General features: G+C 40.5%; 1 long non-coding RNA gene across 1 annotated transcript; it reads right to left on the bottom strand.

The window, feature by feature from the left end:
- Positions 1 to 4,746: 4,746 nt before the first annotated feature.
- LOC116273197 lies at positions 4,747 to 18,260 on the bottom strand. Its single transcript, XR_004181648.1, has 3 exons — positions 17,884 to 18,260; positions 15,313 to 15,451; positions 4,747 to 4,784 (listed from the first exon to the last, which is right to left on the bottom strand). It is a non-coding gene; the product is annotated as an uncharacterized LOC116273197 (long non-coding RNA).
- Positions 18,261 to 22,308: the final 4,048 nt, after the last annotated feature.

Genomic DNA, 22,308 nt, shown 5'->3' with positions numbered 1-22,308 from the left:
TGTTTCATAATTTGTAGATTCGCTAGGAAGTTGAGATCACTATACTATTTTCTTTGTTCGAGGGATGGTTAAGATCCTGAAACTACAAATCTCACACACTTATAATAAATGTCTTAGAGTTTGCCATGTTCAAGCACGTTGATTACTTTTTCCCACTTAATTCTTTCAAGCACCCTATGAATCTGATACTATTATGATCCCATTTTACAGATAAGGAAGCTGAGACTTAGAGAAGCTTGAAGCCACACCCTCTGTAAATGGTAGTTTTGAGTTAAGTCAATATGATCTGAACTCCAGAACCTGCAATTTCAAACAGTGCTCTTCTGCCCCCCATTCATATTTTGAAATTAGTTTTATGAAGTTCTTATGCTGCTTGATTTCTTTGATAAGCATGAAATGAACTGCAAATTTAAATAAAATAAATTGCTCAAAATTTTCTGTTACAAACTTCTGGAATTCGTTACCAGGTAGCGTCAAGACAGACGCCCTCCTGAGTTGGTACAAGAGGGCTTGCCAGGATGCTGACCACCACAAGCATCTTGTAGAAGGACTACTGGGGCTGAAATTTTTCCAGCAACTTCTGTACCTCTAAAGAAACTTCTAAGCACACAGTCTGAATAAAAAGTCTCTTTTATAATTTGGACAATTGTTTTAGAAGATAATGAAGATATGTACTTAACAAGGTAACAAGCAGTGTGGAAATCATTTTACTAGGTCTTAAAGGCCAATTTATGTTTTTATTTCTTTGTTTCTAAGTTAGGAAAAGGGCATTAAGTTACATATCTTTTTCTTGCTTATTCATTTTCTTGGTGTCATCAGACAAATGTTTACCCGTTGATCACTAAAGCTTCATTGTGAACCACCATGGCATAGGCAGGCTTCCAATCTCAGATAAAAGTGCTTGGAATAATTAGCTTTTGATTGTGAAGATACACCAACTTAATAAGAACCCACAGCAAACTTAAGAAATCTCAGAATGCCTCCTTTACAACTCCATTTTCCCTTGACTCACCACCAGCTCTTTCAATAAACATGAGCTTATGAGAGAAAGAAAAAGCCACATAAAAATTTCTACTTCTCATATTGTTTTCCTTTTTAAGTTGCAAACTCAAGACTGATTGTATAGCACTCCAACCAAAAGACCCCCTCAGGCAAAAAACACATTATGAAAAGCTATTTATAAGGTTTAAATTATCCATATTAACATATTTAAGATTCACCAGTGTGGTTTCTAGATGTCAGCTCCAATCCACAGTGAAGCTTCGGTATAGGGTTATAGAGTCGACTACAGTGACTCTCATAGGAAGAAAATGTGGAGTGAAATCACAGGGCTGGAAAATCCCTGGGGGTGTTAACTAATCTATCCCCCAGCCTCTGGCAGGACCAAAAGCAAAACCCATTTAGGTTCAGGTACAGACCTATATTCCTATTTTGTTTGCAAAACCTGATTGGTTCATCTCTTTCCATGTTTTAAGTGAAAGCTGTAGGCAAAGTATCAGAGAAAAAAATTACTTAGTATATATAGACATGCACGTATACAGCCAGGGCTTGATCATTAAGTATTTATTGGAGTTCTTCTATATTAAAAGGACAACACTGAGCTCAGAAAGTTAACCCAGTTTAGGTAAAAAGATAGTTTATACTCACAATACAATTTGACTAGGGAGATATGACATCTACCAGAAACATTTATATCCCAATTCAAGCCGGCACTGGATTGTCTTGACATAAGTATTAGGAACCTAATGTGTACTAGCACAGACAGTTCTAATCGCATTCACTCAGACTTCTAGTTCTTTATACATTCGTGTCCTGGGAATTCATTCATAACATTTCAAAATTACAAAAACTTTATTTTAACGAGATTGGTGACGTTCAACTTTTGTATCTTGAATTCTTGCTCAGAAATGTTATCCACTCCCTCTATGCCCATCTCACTGCTGGAAGCTACTAGCGTCATCAACTGGACTGACGTAAGAAATCCAGCAAAGCAGGGCCAATGTCTCCATGCAAGGTTATGTCTTACGGCATTCTCCTAGGCTATGGGGTGGTTTTTTAGCTAGGGAGAAATGGTTAATGGTCTGCCGCGAGGTGTCTCCTTAAGTAGGGTCAATAGGCTCCTCCTACTTGGGTCAGAATGCATAGAATTAAACAGAATTAAACTAGGTAGAAAGGCAACCTTTCATTCATTCATGAACTCAATCAATGGGCTGTTATGAGCTAGACTCTGAGGCTATCAAAATGCATGACACCTGGTCCTCGTTTGTGAAGGGCTCACAATAAACAAGCAACAATGATGTTGTGGCAAAGGGCGGTAATCGAGGCAGGTACTGTGGGAGCCAGGAGGCAGAAGGATTTGATTAGCCATGAGGTCTGTAGATATTTCATAAAGTATGTGACATTTAAACTGAGCTTTGGAGTATAGGGGATTTCATCAGATGGAGAATGTGCAAGAATCATTCTAGGCAGAAGAAATGCTATGTACAAAGTACTGGCCCTGGGACACAGCGTGGTCAGAGAAGGACAAGGTAGAAGAGGATGTGTGGACTGGGCAAGGAGATGGGGTTGTAACAGCAGTGTGATGACCACATTATAAAGGCCTTTTTATAAAGTTTGGTTTGGGCATTTTGATCCAGAAAGAAGGATGCAGAGAAAGCATGGGAGTCACCTAAAACTCTTAAACAGAAAAGGACATGTCTGGGTTCATGTTTTAGGAAGATCACCCCAGCCCCCAGTGCATGGAGAGAATACTGAGGTGGGGAAAGCCTGGGACAGGGAGACTGGCTTGGAGGCCACGGCAATAGTCCGGATGAGACAAGGTGGAGAGAGGAGATTGGAGATTGCTGGCATCATAGGAGATGGCAGGATTGGCAGACCAGATCTTGTGGGCAAAGGAGAGAAAAAGCTGGGGAGGGGTTTGTCACACTTCTCTGGAGATCAACAGAACATGAAAAGAGGATCAAATTAGAAAGGGGTGAGGTGTAGAGCCCAGGAATCTTTGAAATGAGTTTAAGTGTAGACATGTTGTATTTGTGGGACAAGTTTTTAGTGATGTTTAGCTCAGGTGAAAACGTTAGATTGTAGAGCTGAGGAGTGACTCCTAGGTGGGACAGGACAGTGAAACTCACCATGATGACCGAATGGATGTCCTAGTTCTGGGAAATGCTCCTGTTGCTGGGGCCGTTTCTCTGTTTGCATGCCCAGAGATAGCTGTGAGATCATTAGTTTCAGCCACACTGTGGTTTACACGTGCCAACATTTCTCCAATTTTTCTACCAAGATGCTCTTATACCATGGGAAAGATTGGGGCAAGAAGCAATATTATTTCAAGTGCCTGTTTTGTCTGCAAAATGTATTTAATGTCTGGATTCTGTTACATGTTTGTTTTGATTTAAATAATGTTTTAAATTATTTACCAGTTAAATTATGCATGGTAACCACTCCCCACCCAAGCCTACGAATAGCCAGGGTTTTGGGCCCCCTTGGTATGTGACCGACCATACTCCTTGGTGTGTGAAGCACAGATCTAGTAGAGATCTCACCATTACTGTGACCACCCTTCTATTCAGAAAGAGCCTCCTAGGCCCCATCTGTGTGTGTGTAAGATTGCACTGGCCCAGAATTCCCTAGTCATTCCCTGAGGCACAGTGTGAGCACATTCTGACTTCGTGAAAAGAAAAAGAAAAACAAACAAACAAAAACCCAGAGATGATCCTTTTTCTTTTCTTAAAAAAACAAAGAGAACTAGATTATGTATTTGACCATTTTTAAATTACAAAGATAGGACACAATGGAAAAAACTGAATAATACACAAGTGCATAAAATATCAGGTAGGTTTTTACCTTATTCCTCTCCCTCCTCTCCTCCCCAACTCCCACTTCAGGGCTTCCTATCTGAATCGTTGCATGTGCTATCTTGCCTCAAAATAAAATCCAGTAACCGGCAGCAGCAGCCTCACCTGGGAGCTTTCTAGGAATGCAGCGTCTCAGGCGCCACCCGGACCAACTGAGTCAGAATCTGTGCTTTAGGACTCTCCCTAGGAGATTGATATGCAAAGTTTGAGGGGCAAACTTTTTGTGAAATTTGAAGGAAAAGTTGATTTCCCTTCTCTTCATCGAGTATCAGTTTCTTGAGTCCCCAAATGTTGCTGCTTTCTCTGGGCTTGTTGTACTTGCCCTGCCCTGGAGGGGAGGGGCTCATTTGTACCTGGCTGTGGCCCATCCTCTCTGCTCTACAAGCGATCAGTCCCTGCCCAGACAAGTGGTCGCCAGCCAGCCTGGCTGTTTGCAGGTCCCACCATTCATTTAGCACTCTCTGTCCTCAGATTTCCAGGAAAGCCAAACAAAACGACAGGACAGAAGGAACAATCCACAAATTGCGCTTTCTTGGGCATCTCTCCAGCCATTCACACCCATTTGAATGGATTCCAGCTCTCCTGGTGTGTTGCTCTGAAGCTGCTAGGGGAGGAGGCCCACCAGCTTCTTGTGATAGATCCCCTGGATCCCCTGGGTGTCACTAAATGCTCATTCCTGGCATCACTGCTGCTGGGGAGCTGTTGGCTAGGTTGTTGGTGGAGGTATTTTATCAGGGAGCGGTGTGAGGAGACTAAAGCAGAGGTGACATGGAGATGATACTCACATTTTCTGTAAAATTATGCATGCTGGAGGGCCAGGTGTGGTGGCTCACACCTGTAGTCCCAGCACTTTTGGAGGCCAAGGCACGTGGATCACTTGAGATCAGGAGTTTAAGACAAGCCTGGGTAACAGGGCTGGGTAGCAGGTTCCTAAAAAAAAATAATAATAATAATAATAAGAATAAGAATAAGATTTAGCTGGGCATGGTGGCCCATATCTGTAGTCCTGGCTACTTGGGAGGCTTAGGTGGGAGGATTGCTTGAACTCAGGAGATGGAGATTTCAGTGAGCCAAGATGGCACCACTGCACTCCAGCCTGGGCAACAGAGTGAGACTCTGTCTCAAAAACAGAAACAAACAAAAAAGCACACCAAAAGCTGCCTTGCTGCATAGGGACTCTAGTTTGTATGCCATTGGCATGGATCCAGGATACCTGGGTCATAAAGATTCAAGTTAGTCCTCAAGGCTTCTGACTCATTGTGGTAGGTTTTACTGGTCACACTGGTTATGGATCTTGGAGTCAGGCACACTAGTCCATCTTTCTCCTTTATGTGGGGTAATGACCACCACAGAAGCTGAAATATACTGGAAGATCTAAAACAATTACTCAGGGTTAAGCTGTGATTAGTTCCACCAGGGCTAGTTCCTCTGGAGTTGCAGAAAGTTTAACTAAAGGGATCTGAGCGTAGTAAAGCATGTACAAAAATTTTTGACTGTCTTAGCTAGCTCAGACTGCTATCTAACGACAACTGTAGACTGGGTGGGTTAAACAACAGGCGTTTGTTTCTCACAATTCTGAAGGCTAGAAGTTCAATATCAGAGTGCCAACATGGTCGAGTTCCAATGGACGTTTTTTCCTGTCTTGTAGACACCTATCTTCTTGTATCCTCACATGGCAGAGTGAGAGATCATCTCTCTTGTGTCTTTTGTTATGAGGGCACTAACCCCATTCACGAGACCTATACCCTCATGGCCACATTGCCTCTCAAAGGTCCCACCTCCAGATACCGTCTCATTGAGGGCTAGGGCTTCAGCATACACATTTTTGCAGGGGGAGGAAGGAATACAAGCATTCAGTCCATAGCAAGTACTAAGAGGATGATGTATTTTAGACCCATTTATTTATTCACTAATTTGACACGTAAACTGAGGAGAGAACAGGCCAGTGTTTTAAAGCCCATGCTTTATTGGACGTACCTAAAACTCCCTTCCTTCACTGCCAAGATTTTGAGACACTCGTTGTCTCACCCTTACTTCCACCATTTCTACTTAAAATCAGTATATTCTGTTTATCTCCATCAGTGAAGACAATTTTTAGACGTTTATGTCCATGCTATGAAAATAATGGTTGTGTTTTTCATTTTTTCAACCATAAAAACATATTATTGAATATATTTTCTTAAATTACATGTTGTCTCCACATCCCACCAGGGGAGTTTGAGCCACTCCTTTAAGAAAACGTGCTCCTGGGAGCGAATCACTGTCCTAGGAATTTAGTGCAGGTGAAATTTTAAAAATAATGGTCTTGCAAAGATCATGCTGGAGAGCTCGGAAAAGTAACAAGGCAGCTTCTTCCAATAGATAAAGAAGACATGACAAAGGAGAGGTCTCAATAATAGAGTTTGGGGTTATAATAGGTTTTTCTTTTACCATTTCTCAAATTTGCTTTCCACCAAATCCCTCCATGGATGAAATATGAATCTGGGAAGGTGCTTGGCTATTTCAAAGTTATAATTTCAGCACGCTTGTGAGTATTTGGAATTTCTTTCATAAGGAACCGATCTATTTTTCCCATTGAAAGTGAGTTTTAAAAGCCCTGGGAGATGCCCTTCAGAAAAGAAACTCCTACTGATGTGTAAATGATTGATGGTGATCTTTCCTTAAAGTAGATTTTGAAGGGTGGAGAGGAAGAGAGCATGAGAGCTTTGTGTTTCTGAGGAAAAAAGGTTGTAAAAACCACAGAGCAGACACAGGACGTGGAAGACAAGTGTGGCTAGTGTCACAGTTATTCTGTAGGAGTTTTAGTGTTTCAAGGGCATCTGACAGCTTATTTCCAAGTGCAGGTGGAGAGGGACAAATGTGGTGTTTCCACTCAGTATCCCAATAGCATCTGACACATAGTAGATGCTCAATAAATGTGGAATGGATCAACAGATTCTTAAAAATACTACTTACTGTTCTTCTCTAACTCTTGCCACCTGTCACAAGTGAAGTAATGGTGGGCAGATGGTTTCTAATATCCCAGAGGCTCAACTTGATGTTCAAAGTTCATCTGAGCATCCTAAGAGAATTTTGCAGGGAAAAAAAATGATTTTCACAAGATACCTCTAAGGCACGTAGAATAAATGTCAGAAGCCTGATCTTAGCTTTGGTACTACTACTCTTGTGAAATTCTCGAAGTCTCCGTTTTTCATCTATCAGAAAGTAGAAATGAATATTTCATCAAATTGTCATGAGGATTACATGAGACATGTAGGGCACAAGGCATAGGGCCTGGCACTTTGTAGGTGTTAAAAAAAATACCATTATGCCAAGTCATTCATGCTATGAAAATAATGCTTGTGTTTTTCATTTTTCAACCATAAAAACATATTATTGAATATGTTTTCTTAAACTACATGTTGTCTCCACATCCCACTAGGGGAGTCTGAGCCACGCCTTTATGGAAATGTGCTCCTGGGAGAGAGTCATTATCCTAGGAATTTAGTGCAGGTGAAATTTAGTGCAGGTAAAATTGAGTGGGGAGCAGAGTTCCCTGCCACTTTATATTCCTTTGGAGTAATGACTTTGAGGCCTTGGATTTGTTTATGAGTAATATATTTCAGAAACATACAGTGGTCCTTTATGGGGACATTGCCTATTTCTCGAGGTAGGGTAAGAATGTTGGTTTTTGAGGAACCTACTTAGGAGTGTAACTCAAACCAAGGGTGTAACTCAGAGGTACCGGAATCTCCTTACCCTGCGAGGACCCTGAGATTTCAGGCAAGTATTATAACAGTGTTTGCAGAAGCAGTGGGCTCTCTTAGGGCTTGGTCTGGTGATTTTCAAGCTAAATGCAGGCATATCTCATTTTATCATGCTTTGCTTTATTGCACTTTGCAGATACTGTTTTTTATACATTGAAGCTTTGTGGCAACCCTGCGCTGAGCAAGTCTATCGGTGCCATTTTTCCAACGGCCTGTGCTCACTTTGTGTCTCTATGTCACATTTTGGTAATTCTTGCAATATTTCAGATTTTTTTATTATTATATCTATTATGGTGATCTGGGATTAGTGATCTTGGACATTACTATTGTAATTGTTTTATGGCACCATAAACCATGCTTATATAGGTTGGCATAGTTAATAAATATTGTTGGTATTCTGAGTGCTCCACCAGTCTACCATTCCCTCATCTCTCTCCCTTTCCTCAGTCCTCACTATCGCCTAAGACACAACAATATTGAAATTAGGCCAATTAATATCCCTACAATGACCTCTTCTTAGTGTTCAAATGAAAGGAAGAGTTGTGTGTCTCTCACTTTAAATTAAAAGCTAGAAATGAGTCAGCTTATTGAGGAAGCATGTCAAAAGCTGAGATAGGCCAAAAGCTAGGCCTTTTGCACAAAATAGTTAGCAAAGTTGTGCATGCGAAGAAAAATTTCTTGAAGGAAATTAAAAGAGCCACTTCAATGAACGTACTAATGCTGAGAAAGTGAAGCAGCCTTATTGCTTATATGAAGAAAGTTTGGTGGTTTGGAGAGAAGATCAAACCAGCCCCAACATTTTCTTAAGCCAAAGCCTAATCCAGAGCACAGCCCAGCTCTTTTCAATTCCACGAAGGCTGGGAGAGGTGAGGAAGCAGAAGAAATGTTTGAAGCTAGCATAGGTTGGTTCAAGAGGTTTAAGGAAATAAGTTGTCTCCATAACATCAAAGTGCAAGGTAGAGCAGCAAGTGCTGATGGAGAAGCTGCTGCAAGTTATCCAGAAGATCTAGCTAAGATATTTGAGGAAGGTGGCTACACTGAACAACAGATTTTCAATATAGGCAAAACAGCCTTTTTTTTTTTTTTTTGGAAGAAGATGCCATCTAGGACTTTCATAGCTAGAGAAAGAAGTCAATGCCTAGCTTCAAATCTTCAAAGGGCAGGCTGACTCTCTTGTTAGGGGCTAATGCAGCTGGTGACTTTAAGTTGAAGCCAATGCTCATTTGCCATTCAGAAAATCCTAGGGCTCTTATGAATGATGTTACATCTACTCTGCCTGTGCTCTATAAATGAAACAACAAAGCCTAGATGACAGCACATCTGCTTCTAACCTTAACTGCTGAATATTTTAAGCCCACTGTCGAGACCTACCGCTTAGAAGAAAATATTCCTTTAGAAATACTACTGCTTATTAACAATACACCAAAACCCTAGAACTCTGATGGAGATGCGCAAGGATATTCATGTTTCTTTTCATGCCTGCTAACATAACATATATTTTGTAGCCCATGCATCATTGAAGCATTTTGACTTTCAAGTCTTATTATTTAAGAATTACATTTTATAAGGCTATAGCTGCCATAGATAGTAATTCCTCTGATGGATCTGCACAAAGTAAATTGAGAAACTTCTGGAAAGGATTCACCATTCTAGATGCCATTAAGAACATTTCTGATTCGTGGGAGGAGGTCAAAATAACAATATTAGCAGAAGTTTGAAATAAGTTGACTCCAGTTTTCATGGATGACTTTGAGGGGTTCAAGACTTCAGTGGAGAAAGTAACTTCAGATGTGGTAGAAATACCAAGAGAACTAGAATTAGAAATGGAGCTTGAAGATGTGACTGAATTTCTGCAACCACATGATAAAATTTGAATAGATGGGGAATTGTTTCTTATGGAGAAGGAAAAAAGTAGAATCTATTTCTGGTAAAGATGTAGTGAACATTGTTGGAATGACAACAAAAGATTTAGAATGTTACATAAACGTAGTTGATAGAGCAATGGCAGGGTTTAAGAGGATGGACTTCAATTTTGAAAGAAGTTCTACTGTGGGTAAAATGCTATCAAACAGCATCATATGCTAGTTGTGAAAGAAAACCTTAATTGTTGTGTTATTTTTAAAAATTGCCAGAGCCATCCCAGCCTTCAGCAACTGCCACCTGGATCAGCAAGCAGCCATCAACGTCTAGCCAAGATCTTCCTCCAGCAAAAAGATGATAAGGCTTAGATGATTGTTAGCATTTTTTAATTTTTAAATTATTTTATTTTATTTCTCAGACAGGATCTTACTTTGTCACCCTGGAATGCAGTGGCACAATCATAGCTTACTGCATCCTCAACCTCCCAGCCTCAACGGTTCCTCCTACCTCTGCCTCCCAAACAGGTAAGACTACAGATGCGCCCTACCACACCTGGCTAAGTTTTGGATTTTTTTTTTTTTTTTTTAATAGATGGGGTTTTGCTATGTTGCTCAGGCTGGTCTTAAACTCCTGGGCTCAAATGATTCGCCCACCTTGGCCTCTCAAAGTGCTGGAGTTAGAGGTGTGAGCCACCGTGCCCAGCCAATCATTAGCATTTTTTAGCAATAAAATATAAAATTAGCGTATGTACAAATTTGTTTTAGACATAAGGCTATTTCATTCTTAATAGAATGCTTTATTTTAGTGTAAATATGACTTTTATATGCACCGGTAAATAAAAGTATTCATGTGACTCGTTTTATTGCAACATTTACTTTATCACAGCAGCCTGGAACTCAATCCACAATATCTCTAAGGTATGCCTGTATTCATGTATCCAGAGCCTGGAACATGAGCTTGTTAGCAGCAAGGGGCTGTGATCTTTTCTTTGTGACTGCACAGCTTCTAGTCCAGGCCTCCTGGGAGCTGGTAGATATTTGCTGAGTGAATAAATGAATGCCCAAATGAAGGCCAACCAGCTACATGAGCTAGATGGTGAAGACTTCAGACAGGAAACCAGCCCAGAGAGAGGGAGGCTGGTGATGGATGGGGACAATGCCGGAATGCCAAATAGAAGTAGTGCAAAAAGTCACACACCAGGGCAAACGCCACACCCAGGCCAATTCCCACATAGGTTTTTGTTGTTGTTGGTGGTGGTGCCCCCAAATTCTACATCCTACAGGGAAGCTATAGATTTTCTTGGTGGCCCTTCAGACAGGCAGCTTGGTCCTGGCCTTAGAGTATCTAAGGAAACTATAGAGAGATGGCTTGACCAGAGGCCAGGTGTGGATTGCCTTTGGTGCTAGGGTCTCTGACTCTGACTTGCATGACTGCATACTTCCTGTTTGGAGCAGAGACAGAAATCATGAGGTCATTTGTGTGTGAGGCACCTTTGGGCTCTTTTTTGCACAGTAGGCCAGAACTATTGCAAAATGCGTTTGATCATGTCATTAGTAGCAGTTCTTTTTTTTTCTTTTCTTTTCCCTTCTTAATTGAGACCCACCATTTGGCACTGGAAGATTACACTCAATGGGCATCACAGGCCCCCAAAATGGGTACACTCAGACTCAAGCAACATTTATTTATTTATCCTTAAAAACCTTTTATTATAGAAAATATGAACCATCACATACTCACTTAATATCTTCAACAATTATCAACTCCTACAAACTGCCTCCTCCTGAAGATAATTCAGGCAAAATATAATTTCATAATCTGGAGGCTAAAAATTATTATCTTTGTCACTACTACCATCATCACTACCACCATCACCATTATCCTCAAAACTCCTTTGAGAGTCTGATAAGAACTATGGACTTTATCATCAGAAACATGCATCTACCTGCCTGTACCCCCAATCCTGTGTTCCAGTGAAGATTTTCACAATTCTTGAGGTTTTGCCAAGGCGTTGTGTTAAGAAACCTTGTTTTGGATTGAAGTAATCAGTTCTGGTCTTAATTCTTGGACCTCCATCAGTCAAGAAGACTGCTGATTAAAGCAAAGACAATGTGATGTTCCTCAGCAGAATGGAGAAGTGCAGGACCTCCAATCCCGATTCATTACTTTAGTGCATCTCTGAGGAGTCACTTGCATTACTATGAAGCACAAATTATTATTTTCATTGAAGGTGGAAGTAGCTCAAAGCCTTTAAAAGTAATACTTATGAATATGTAATAAAAAGTTAGTGTGGGTTTATTGAAGTAGCAGATACTTTCAATGAATATTAATGAAGAAATATGAGACTAAAAAAGATACTAGGTTATAATACCAATGCACTGAAATTGAGAAAGATTAATTTTAACAAAAAATGATTTAAAAAATTGATGCTGATATAATTTTTATATGTTCCAAATTTTTTAAGGGACAAGAAATCACTTTGGAATTAAGCCAGCAAATGATGTGTTTAAATGCCAGCCTGGCTACAGTTGTGTCATTACTAACTTTCACTAAGTATTGAAAAATCTATATGGGGTGTATTTCGATTTCCTAATTTTGCTCATTTTAAAAGAGAAAAGTTAAAAAGGGGAATCCATCACCAGCCTGGTATTTAAGCTCATAATCAAGATGACCAGCATAACATTTAAGATACAAGCTGCTGAAAATAATTGATCATCTTATGTGCAGACAATCTTATTAACATATGGCAAAGATTATAGGCATAAATATGAGAATCAGCATAAAATCCTCTTGCTTAAAAGTACTAAACATTGTCATTAAAAAATAGTAGACATTATTAGGTAACCAAGCAGATATCTTCTTTTCAGGGCCTCGGAATGATTTCCTTCCATTTCTGCCATCTACCTTCTCTTCTGCTAAACCCATCTTCAATTCCCTCTGCAGTGGTAGTCAGGCTTCCCCATTCCTTAAGGGTTCTCCTTGACCATTTAGAAAGATAGTGATGGCAATCACTTAATTAACTGCATCATTATCTCCTAAGTGGCTTCACCAGGGAGATCTGAGCTCACCTTTGGGATCTTTACCTATTTTTTAAATCACTCTACCATCTTCAGCCTAGTATATTTAATAGAATTAAGAGTAAGCATGCTAACTTCTGACTTGGTCTCTCTCCCTCTCTCTCTCTTTTGCTCTCTACACACACACACACACACACACACACACACACACACACACACACTTTACCCTTCTGTGTGAGCTCAGACTTTCATTACAGAAATAATGTATACCCAGAATTTCTAGACACTTAGGAAAATTTTGAGCGTGTCTTTAGTCGGCCCATCTTTCTAGAACGAAAAGCTTGTCTTAGTTTGCTGCTATCTCTGCTTGGCCTGTGTAGTGTTGGCTTCATCCTCAGATTCCACAATACAGTTTCTAGAAGGAGCTAGGCTTCTCTCTTCTGGTACCAAGATGACATCAACAGTTCCAGGTGTTCACATCAACAAATTTAGAGGAAAAGTGATGGTCTCTTCTGGTAGTTTTATTGAAAAAGGGAATAGTTTCACTTTCCTGGAAACTCCCTGGTCTCACTGGCTGACGTTGGGCTGTATGCCCCTGAGCCAGTCACTGTGGCTGGGGATGGCACAGGCTGAGTGGCTGAAGCCCTCAGGGAGCTCACCCCAACACTCTTCAAGCCACATGGGTGATAATGGGACAAAAAATAACAGTATTCTGTCCAGAAGGAGGGTGAATGTGTGCTGGATAGCCAGCAATGGATGTCCCTTTTACTTCCCTTTCTTTGTGAGACCGAGTTTCACTCTGTCACCCAGGCTGGAGTGCAGTGGCCTGATCTTGGCTCACTGCCACCTCCACCTTCTGTGCTCAAGCGATCCTTCTACTTCAGCCTCCCGAGTAGCTGGGACTACAGGTGCATGCCACCACGCCTGGCAAATTTTTTATGGAGATGGGGTTTCACCATGTTGCCCAGGCTGGTCTCGAACTCCTGAGCTCAAGCAATCCACCTGCCTCAGCCTCCCAAAGTGCTGGGATTACAGGCATGAACCACCATGCCCAGCCCATTTTACTTTCCTTTTTGCTTTTACCTGGCCACATGTTTAGTGAGATGTGTCCAGGTGCTTGTTACACCAAAATGTGGGGGTTTGCAATGGTGGGGTCATCAAATGGGGATCAGGAAAAAGATATGCAATATCTTCATCTGCAGGCAGACAAGTTCAGTTTTACTGTTATTTAGTTAAGTCTGTTATTAGGACTTAAAAGCCCTACAAGTCTAAAAGTCAAGATAGAAAGCAGAGAGTTTGTAATACCTGTGGTTGATGATACTAATGCTATCATCAATAATCATAATGACATAGCTGTATAGAAACTTACCATTTATAGAACACTTTTACACTCATTTACATTTAATGGTATATGTAAGGCAAGTGTGAATTTCATTCCTAGTAGCAGAATCCCCACAAACATACCAAATAACCCAGGAACTTGTAGAAGTAACAGCTTGTGCTAAAATTAAAATGTTATTTTGGCATGTAAGTAAATACGTGCTTCAGATTATAACATTAGCTACTCAAAGGTTTATGTACAAAAGATATTTATGATAACAAAAATTGGAAGCTACATGAATATTGAACACTAATAGAATGTCTCAATAGATCATGATATCAACTCGATTGCATTATCAGTAGATGATTTTAAAATCATGCCCTTAAAGAATGTCTAATGACAGGAAAAGTTCATTGTATAAGTGATAAAAGCAATTTTAAAATCTGAATGAACCTATATATTGAATGTGTTTCCACAAACAAACACATATGAATACAAAGAGTGCACAAGCCTTGGGTGATTGTGGGAGTATTTGGGAATTGTTGTAGCTGGCTCCAGCCAATCAGAAGGGACACCTCTGTTCTCCATTGGTGTGTCCATGCCAGTATTTCCTGACTCATTATCTATCCTCAAAAAATCAACAGTGATAAGATTATGAGGTTGATTTTTCTTTTCTTCTTTTAGTTTTTAAAAAATTTTTGTGCCTTTCTCTGTTTTCTAAATTCTGTATGCTGAGAATGTGTTGTTTATAATAAGAATTAATAGAATATGATGCCTTAATGTTGCTTTTAGTGAAAGTGGTTTATAATTTCTTAGAATTAGACAATGTTTTTTGCGTTCCTTTCTGTTTCTATAGCCCTTTCTCACCCTTCGCTGGATTTGTCTCCTTTAGTCCATGCAATTTGCAGAGAATACCGGGAATGGGTCAAAAGATATGCTTTTTGAACTGCCCAACGAAGCCAAACTAAATCAACACTATAAAAAAAGAAAAGTCTCCCATCTCTTAGTGCTTATTGGTGTGAAACCACAATGTAACCAGTTATATTTTTAGTGAGGAGTCATACAGGCCAGCCTACCTATTGACTATAAAAATCTCTTCTCTGTCAACAGAGGAAAATAATTACAGTATTCATTTAACTTTTACTATGCACTGGGCTCCATTCTAAGCCCTTCCCTGAGATTATTTCCTTTCATCCTCACAACCACCCCACCAAGTAGTTGCCATTATTGCCTTCATTTTTATAGATGAGGCTTAGAAAGTTCAAGTAATTTGTACAAGGTCACACAACTAGCCGTGGTGGAGCTGAGGTTTGATCTGAGAGTCTGACTCCACAGCTTGTGCTCTTAATCAGTTCATTATCCTGCCAACATTATTTCATTTGTGTGTGTAAGAGCCAGCATCGTTCGGAAAATAAGAGTGCAGACACACTATACTTACACACACACACACACACGTGCATGTGCACAAAAGAACATACTGTAGTAGACACTTAATAAATGATAGATAAGATACTTACTGTTATTAAACCTGTTGGCATTTTAAAATCCTTCTAGTAGACAATGTAGCATAGGACGTAGAACCTCTCGTCTTCAGGGTCTTCTTGCTTTCTACTCTGTGCAGTGGTATCTATGGTCTTTAAGCCTCAGTTTTCTTTCCTATTGAATGGAGAGAGGAAAGATAACTTTCAGCACAGTGTGAATTAAACAAGTTAAAACATATAAAGCCCATAGACTAAAGCCTGGTACAAAGTAAGAGCTCAATAAATATTAGTTGTTTCTAAGTGAAATAACTTAGAGATGGAAATGTCTGTCCCTAGGAAGCAACAAAAAGAGGTTTCTACCTGTTCATCAGTAAGGCTTCCATGACATAGAAAGGGAAGGCACAGACTCTCAAATCATAAAGGTCAGCATGAAGCATTTAGTCATTATCTTCATTTCCATGTGCCTGATATTTATTTGCACTATATATTCCAGATTTTTCCCCCTTGAATAGCGACCTCCTAAAAGGCCCTGCTTTGCTCTGTAGTTTGGTTAAGACAGTCCCTCACTGATTTTACATATACTGCTCTTATGTTGTTTTAAGATTAGAGTGAATTTCAGCTGGCAAGGGTTTCCATGATTGATTGTAAGTTCTATCCATTCATAATATGGCTGAAGTGAAGAGAAACATGACCAGTGGTTTGAAGTTAACATGGTACAAGGCTAATGGGGCACTAATTGAGCAGTGAACCCCTAATTAGGAATCACGAAGGGCTTGAGCTGGCATGTGGGGAGTGAAGGTTCCCAGTGAATGCTGAGTTGTGGATTTTGGGAAAAGGACTAACTAAGCTTGGGCGTGTCTACACTCTTCTTGCAGCCCAATGGGCCTTGTCATTCCACATTTTCTGGGCAAGTGACAGCTTCTGGGAAAGAAATTCTGATTTGTGGGATTGAAAAGATTGTAAGAGAAAGTGCTCCCTCTCCTCCTCCACCCCCCACCGAGGGTGAAGAGAACAAGCAATTGATTTCTGAGGCAGGAGATCTCTAAACAATTGTGTACTCCCTGATAATTTGGGGAGCTGCTAACATTTATGGAAATGGGAATATATTTAAAATTCAAACGTATAATTTCTAGCTATTTCCAACCTCCCATATGTGTATCACCAAAAGTGAATTTTGAGAGCAGTAGTGGGAAAATACTGCCTGGGGATAAAGAAAAGTTACCTCAGGAGTCTGGTTTCTATATTAATTTATTTCACAATAAGAGCAAATTCCTTTCCCTAGGGGAGTATTTGACAGAGTAATTGCACTAGGGAACAGTCACTGTTTCATTTCGTTTTCTTTCTCTCTTTTAAACTTTCTTTGTAAAGCAGAGTGTCATAAATCTTCCTGAAAGAGCAGCTTAAACAAGATATGTGGGCTCTGAGATACAGGTTTTATTTGTGCATGTGTACACGTATATGATGAGTATATACACATTCATTCATTCATTGTTGGATTTCAGAATGACATTTTCAACAATTAAAAGTGCAAGTTAAAATGTGTGAGATTAGAGACACTATGAAGTGCATCTTTCCAGATTTAGAGAGGGTAAGAGAATGCAAATCATCTATATATTACTGATCAGGAACAAAAGCCATAGACCTAAACTTGACTTGCATTGCTTCTGACCCAAGTAGTAATGATTTTCTTACTTATAAAGATTGCTAAACATTTCAATTGTATCTATAATACAAATTTTAGACAACAAACTCCTATACATGTGATGGTTTTAATGGTCAATATGCAATTATTAATTTAAAAAAATGCTTAAAGGTAGAGGGATCTGAGAGGCATGTCTTTCTGAACTCTAGCCTTTGATTGAGACCTGCGCTCCAGTATCCTGTAAAACGCAGCAGCCTCCTGGTTCCAGCCTTCTTCTCACCATCCCCAGGGTCTTAGTACTGTCACAGGCTCTTATTAAGGTCTGGAAAATCTCTAATAAACTCAGCTGCACCAAGGTTTAGGGACTGAAGCTGTTGTTCCTCCCATGAGCATTTGTAGCTGCAAAGACAACACAAGTCAGAGGGACGGATTCCACTATTAGAAACATGGAGTTTCATGCGTGAGGAGGATATATTTCAGGATGGGAGGTTTTCTGGCCTATCTCAGTTATTATCATGAACAAAGCATGCAAGTAATGCTCACGCGCTGCATTCTGCAAGGAAAACGAATGCTTACAAAAATAGAAGTGTTACACAAATTTTAAAAAGTAAGAGAGGTAATCAAAGCCACCAGAAAGATAAGAAGAGAAAAATAAATTGATTCTAAAGGGTTCAAAAAGATATTAAATTATGATATTATTACTATTATTTTCATTACTACAAAGACAATATAATACCAAGAAAGTTAGGAAATTGACAAACATAGTTCTCATACTCCTTTTCCCAGTAGGAGAATTACTCTTTTTAAAAAACTTATGTTCCAACAATCTCATTTTCTAGATTAAGAAACCGTTATTTAAAAAACGAACTCATGTGCCGATGATTACATAGGTCAGACAGAACTCATCAAGACTGACAAACAGGACCTACTTTTAAGAAAGGCTTATATATTATTTTGGAAAGTACCTTGCTGATTTTCAAGTACCGTCAACTCATGCCAGCCTGTGTCCAATAAAGACTCCATGATTGAAACATTGCATTGGATTGCATTCTCTTTGTCTTGCAATAGGAATGAGAGTCCTTTACGGGCATCTCCATAGCCCTAGAACAAATTATGAAGGGAAAACTGGGACAGATGCCAGCATTCCTAACTCGAAGCCCAGCTCATCCCCTCCTGTACTTTGCTACTTTTATTGATTGAATTGTTAAGTCTAGAATGGATGCTGTTCATAGATTTCTCTGCACGATTTGTTCTTTTAGATAAGGGTGGTGCTTCTTTTCATGTGAAAATAAGTTTGGGTTAAGAACAAAAAGAAACAATTCTGTGGGAAAGTTAATATTATGGCCTTTGATAGCAGATGAGAAAACCAAGACTCAGAAGGTTGAGTGGGGAGACCGAGTCAGGTGCTGACTCAGGCCTTCATCCCTCCAAAGCCCATGATCTCAAACACTGTGCCAAGGCAGAAAATCTGTAGGAGGCATGGTATTGCTCCTCAATTCTATGTCTTGCCAGACATTGCTAGTTAAGATACTCTTTTCTCTTGAGTCCAGACAGCCTCAGAATCCTCTCAACACAGCACAGTTACTACCAACCAATGCAAACTGACTGTTGTGTGAAACCTATTGGCCCCCAGAACTGCAAACCTCCTCTGAATTAGGCTTATATGATGGGTAGAGCCCTGAACATCCGCCTGGATCACTTCTGTGAGTTTGTGAGCAAATGCCTTAAAGTTTCAGAGCATCATTCTCCGCATTATAAAGGGGAACAGTCCTGTCCCCTTTCCAAGGCTGGTGTGAGATACACATCAAATAAGAAAACACATGTAAGAGCACCTGGTAAATATTGTGGGATCTGACCGGCAGCCCACAATGCAACGGGGCTCTCTCTTTGTTTCCAGGAGGATCGGCAGGTCGAGAAATAATAGACACACAAAAGATAGTGAAAACTGGGTCCAGGGGAGTCACCACCTTCTGGTCCCGCAGTGCCAACAATGCACTGGATATGCCAGCATTTATTATTAAGTTCAGTGAGGGCAGGGGTAGGTTAGTGAGGGATTTAGGGTCATTTGATTATGAGGTGAGATGGTCACATGGGGATGAAGTAATTCTTTAACATAACATCTGTATGCAGAAGTACAATATACAGAGATAAGAATTTACAATATAGTGTGTGCATCAGTAATTTCTAACAGAGCCTTAAAACGGAAACACAGTCTTTCCATAACCTATGATTAGCAAGATATTAATCAGCAGTAACAGATACAGCAAAAGCTGGTTACAAACAATCCACAGAAACAGGACATGAAGCTAGACAACTGGTTAGACCAGAAATTCTCAGAAGGGAGTATGCCTTAACCCTAAAGAGGCCTAGAAGAGCTGTGGCAAGATGAGGGCATGTATAGCCCTATCTTATCCATATGGACAGACGCCCCCCATGCGTCCATTTACGGGCTCTCCACAAGGGTCGCATTCCATTCCTAGAGCTATGAACATCTGCTTTTCTGGGATAGGAAACTTTGTGATGTGAAACCTCCCTGACTGCACGTCCATTCATAGGCTCTCTGCACGGGGAAGCACATCACGCGCTGTTGGTTCATTCTGGCAGTCCAACCTGGCATTGTCTTTACACAATCCTGCATGCAATTTTGTATTTACAATAATCAGGAGTGTTTCATCTTTTATTCTGTAGCAATAGTTTCAGGCAATCTCCCTATAGGTAAACTGTTCAAATTGAAGGATAATAATAAAAATAATAAGTTTTACAGATGAGAAAAATTGGTTTTGCTTACACAATTCACTCCTTTAGGTATTTACTACTTTTGACCCTTTTAAAAATAAGATTTAATATGCTCTCATATTAATCATCTCATTTATAGCCTAGACGCACAGAAGCAGGGATAGTTGCTAGAACTGTGGCACGAAGTTCCACTAATGATTTTGTTTTCAGTTGCTCCCTTTCTACCGAATAATGTTGTTACCGTTCCCAGACACATGAGGGTTTCTTTAATTACTGTGAAGTAGGTCCCTTTTTATTTCTCGGTAGTATAGCTTCATCTCTCTTTCCATGCTCATAGCATGGGGAAATTGAGGAGCAGGACTATTTACAAAAGCACGGGTAAGGTGAAAGACCGCCACCGAAGGAAATGCCCTATCCCAGGGCTAAAATCAATGGGGGAACTGTTACCTCTTGGGCTTGCAGAGGGACAGGAGAGGGCTGTCACTACAACCTGGAGAGGATGGCCACTCAGAACCCAGCCTTTGGCAGAGGAATAACTGCAGCAGGTGCCACCCTTTGACTCAGTAGAATAGGAACCAGAGTTCAGAAGGCACAGGAGCTGTTGGTGGGATCCATATGCCCTGTCTCTTGGGCACAGAGAGGTAGACTAGGGAGAGATTGGGGTGCACAGAGGACACCCGGAGCAGCAGGCATTCAGAGGGGCAAGCAGAGTGGTGCTTAGAGGAATTAGATTTTTTTAGGGGCTATGACAAGATGTAAAGAGTAGAGGAGAAAGAGGACCCTGTGACCCCAGTGTCTTGACCGTCCACGTGGGAAGCATGTGGCCTTATATTGTGGAGAGATCCAGACTGAGTCACTCTTCTGGAGGCAACGTGGAGACCCACCATGAAGATCTGAAACCAACCATGCATTCACCTCGGCTCTCCAAGCTCCGTCTCTGAAGAGAGTGGGATTACCAGAAAGGTAGGATCTGCACTAAACTTCCTTAGTTCCTGAAGGAAACGTCCTCCCAGGGCAGTGATAGAATCCTCTGTCCTCAATGTTTTTACCAAGGATTGAGTTCTTTGAAAAGTCACTCAAAGAATATTTCTTTGCTTAAGTTTCTTCTTGAGACAATGACGATGATTGTGTTGTTCAGAGAGCCTGCCATGAAGTTCTCGAAAATCAGCATTTGTCATGGATGATCACTAAACCATCTTCATCAAAACTACCAGGAATGTGTGTGGAAAACAATGATTTTTGGGGCCAGGCAGGACCTACTATGTCAGAATCTGCAGAGGGATCCCAGTCATCTGTTTAACGTAGGCTTTCCAGGTCATTCCTGGGCACCCTAAGTTTTGAGGGCCACAGCTTTAGAGTTTTGCACCAGAGAGAACAGTGTTTGTTGAGGCCTAAGTGATTGTGATTACGCCATGTGATTGTGAACTCTCTGGCAGCATGGTTCAACCATCTCTCCCCTTTTACTACTTAGGTTATTCTTTTACCACTGTCTTAATCACTTACATGTATATTTAAGCCACCTCAAACATTTTCAGAAGTTGACAACGTATGTATCATTAAAGTTCGGCTATTATAAAATAATAGTTTTTTCTCCTGCCGACTCATAGACACTTGTTTCAGACCCTGCTCTTAAAATTAAAAATTTAACTTTCGATTTAACCTTCTTACAAAGTTACTTTTAAACTTACACCTTTGATTTAAAAGCTCACATTCTGACTTATCTATTTACATAGTACAGTTTGACTGTATGCCTGGAATCCCAGCACCCACAACCACCTGCACTTATATTTAAACATGGGTCTTATTTCTTGAGTATCTCCCTTGGGGTCGGCAGGGGGTTCAGCTATGAGTACAGAAGGTGAGGGTCATTGGGAAGGGTTCCCAGAGATGCCGTGTGAGGCTGCCATGGCCGGCTTTATGCCAAACATATTTCCCAGGGGCTCCTGGAAAGTAAAGATGCAGTGAGGATGTTCATCTGTTTTTAGTGTCTGACATACGTGGTTTAAGTCCTGGCTTTGTCACTTACTGCTATGTAGATAACTATGAACATATTTCTTAACCTCTTGAGCTTTAGATGGTTTTAGAGATTTCATTGGAGAAAATAGCAATATACTGGATTAATTGAAAATGCTGTCGCCCCACAGCATTAGTGGTAGATTGGATTAATTGAAAATGAGGAATGAAGCCAGGATGACACTGAGGCTGTGTCTTGGAGGTCAGAAAAGGGGACTGTTCCCACAAGCACCCTCGGGGAGCTGTAACATGTTTGGGGGCTGACCGCAACCAAATTCATTAGGTAGATCCCACTTTCAGCATCCCATGAGCTCTTTTCAGATTGACATCCTATTTCTCTGTACAGGTGCCCATTGACCTGTCTTAGTGGTTAGCAAACTATGGCCAGTGGACCAAATCTGGCCTGCATGCCCAATTTTTGCAAATAAAGTTTTATTGGAGCACAGTCACATTCATTCATTCATTCATTCACCCGTTGTCCATGGCTGTGTTCATGCTACAATAGCAGAATTATGTAGTTGTGACAAAGACCAAGTGGCCCACAGAGCCTAAAATATTTACTGTCAGGTCCTCTAGAGAAAGTATTTACTGACCCTTGTTCCAGGACAAGAAAGCTTTTTTGGTCCCACCTGTCCCTTTCC

This window comes from Papio anubis, unplaced genomic scaffold (genome assembly GCF_008728515.1).
Source record: "Papio anubis isolate 15944 unplaced genomic scaffold, Panubis1.0 scaffold46, whole genome shotgun sequence".
NCBI classification, from domain to species: Eukaryota; Metazoa; Chordata; class Mammalia; order Primates; family Cercopithecidae; genus Papio; species Papio anubis.
The sequence above is the reverse complement of the archived record's forward strand: the minus strand, read 5'-3'. Positions and strand labels throughout refer to the sequence as shown.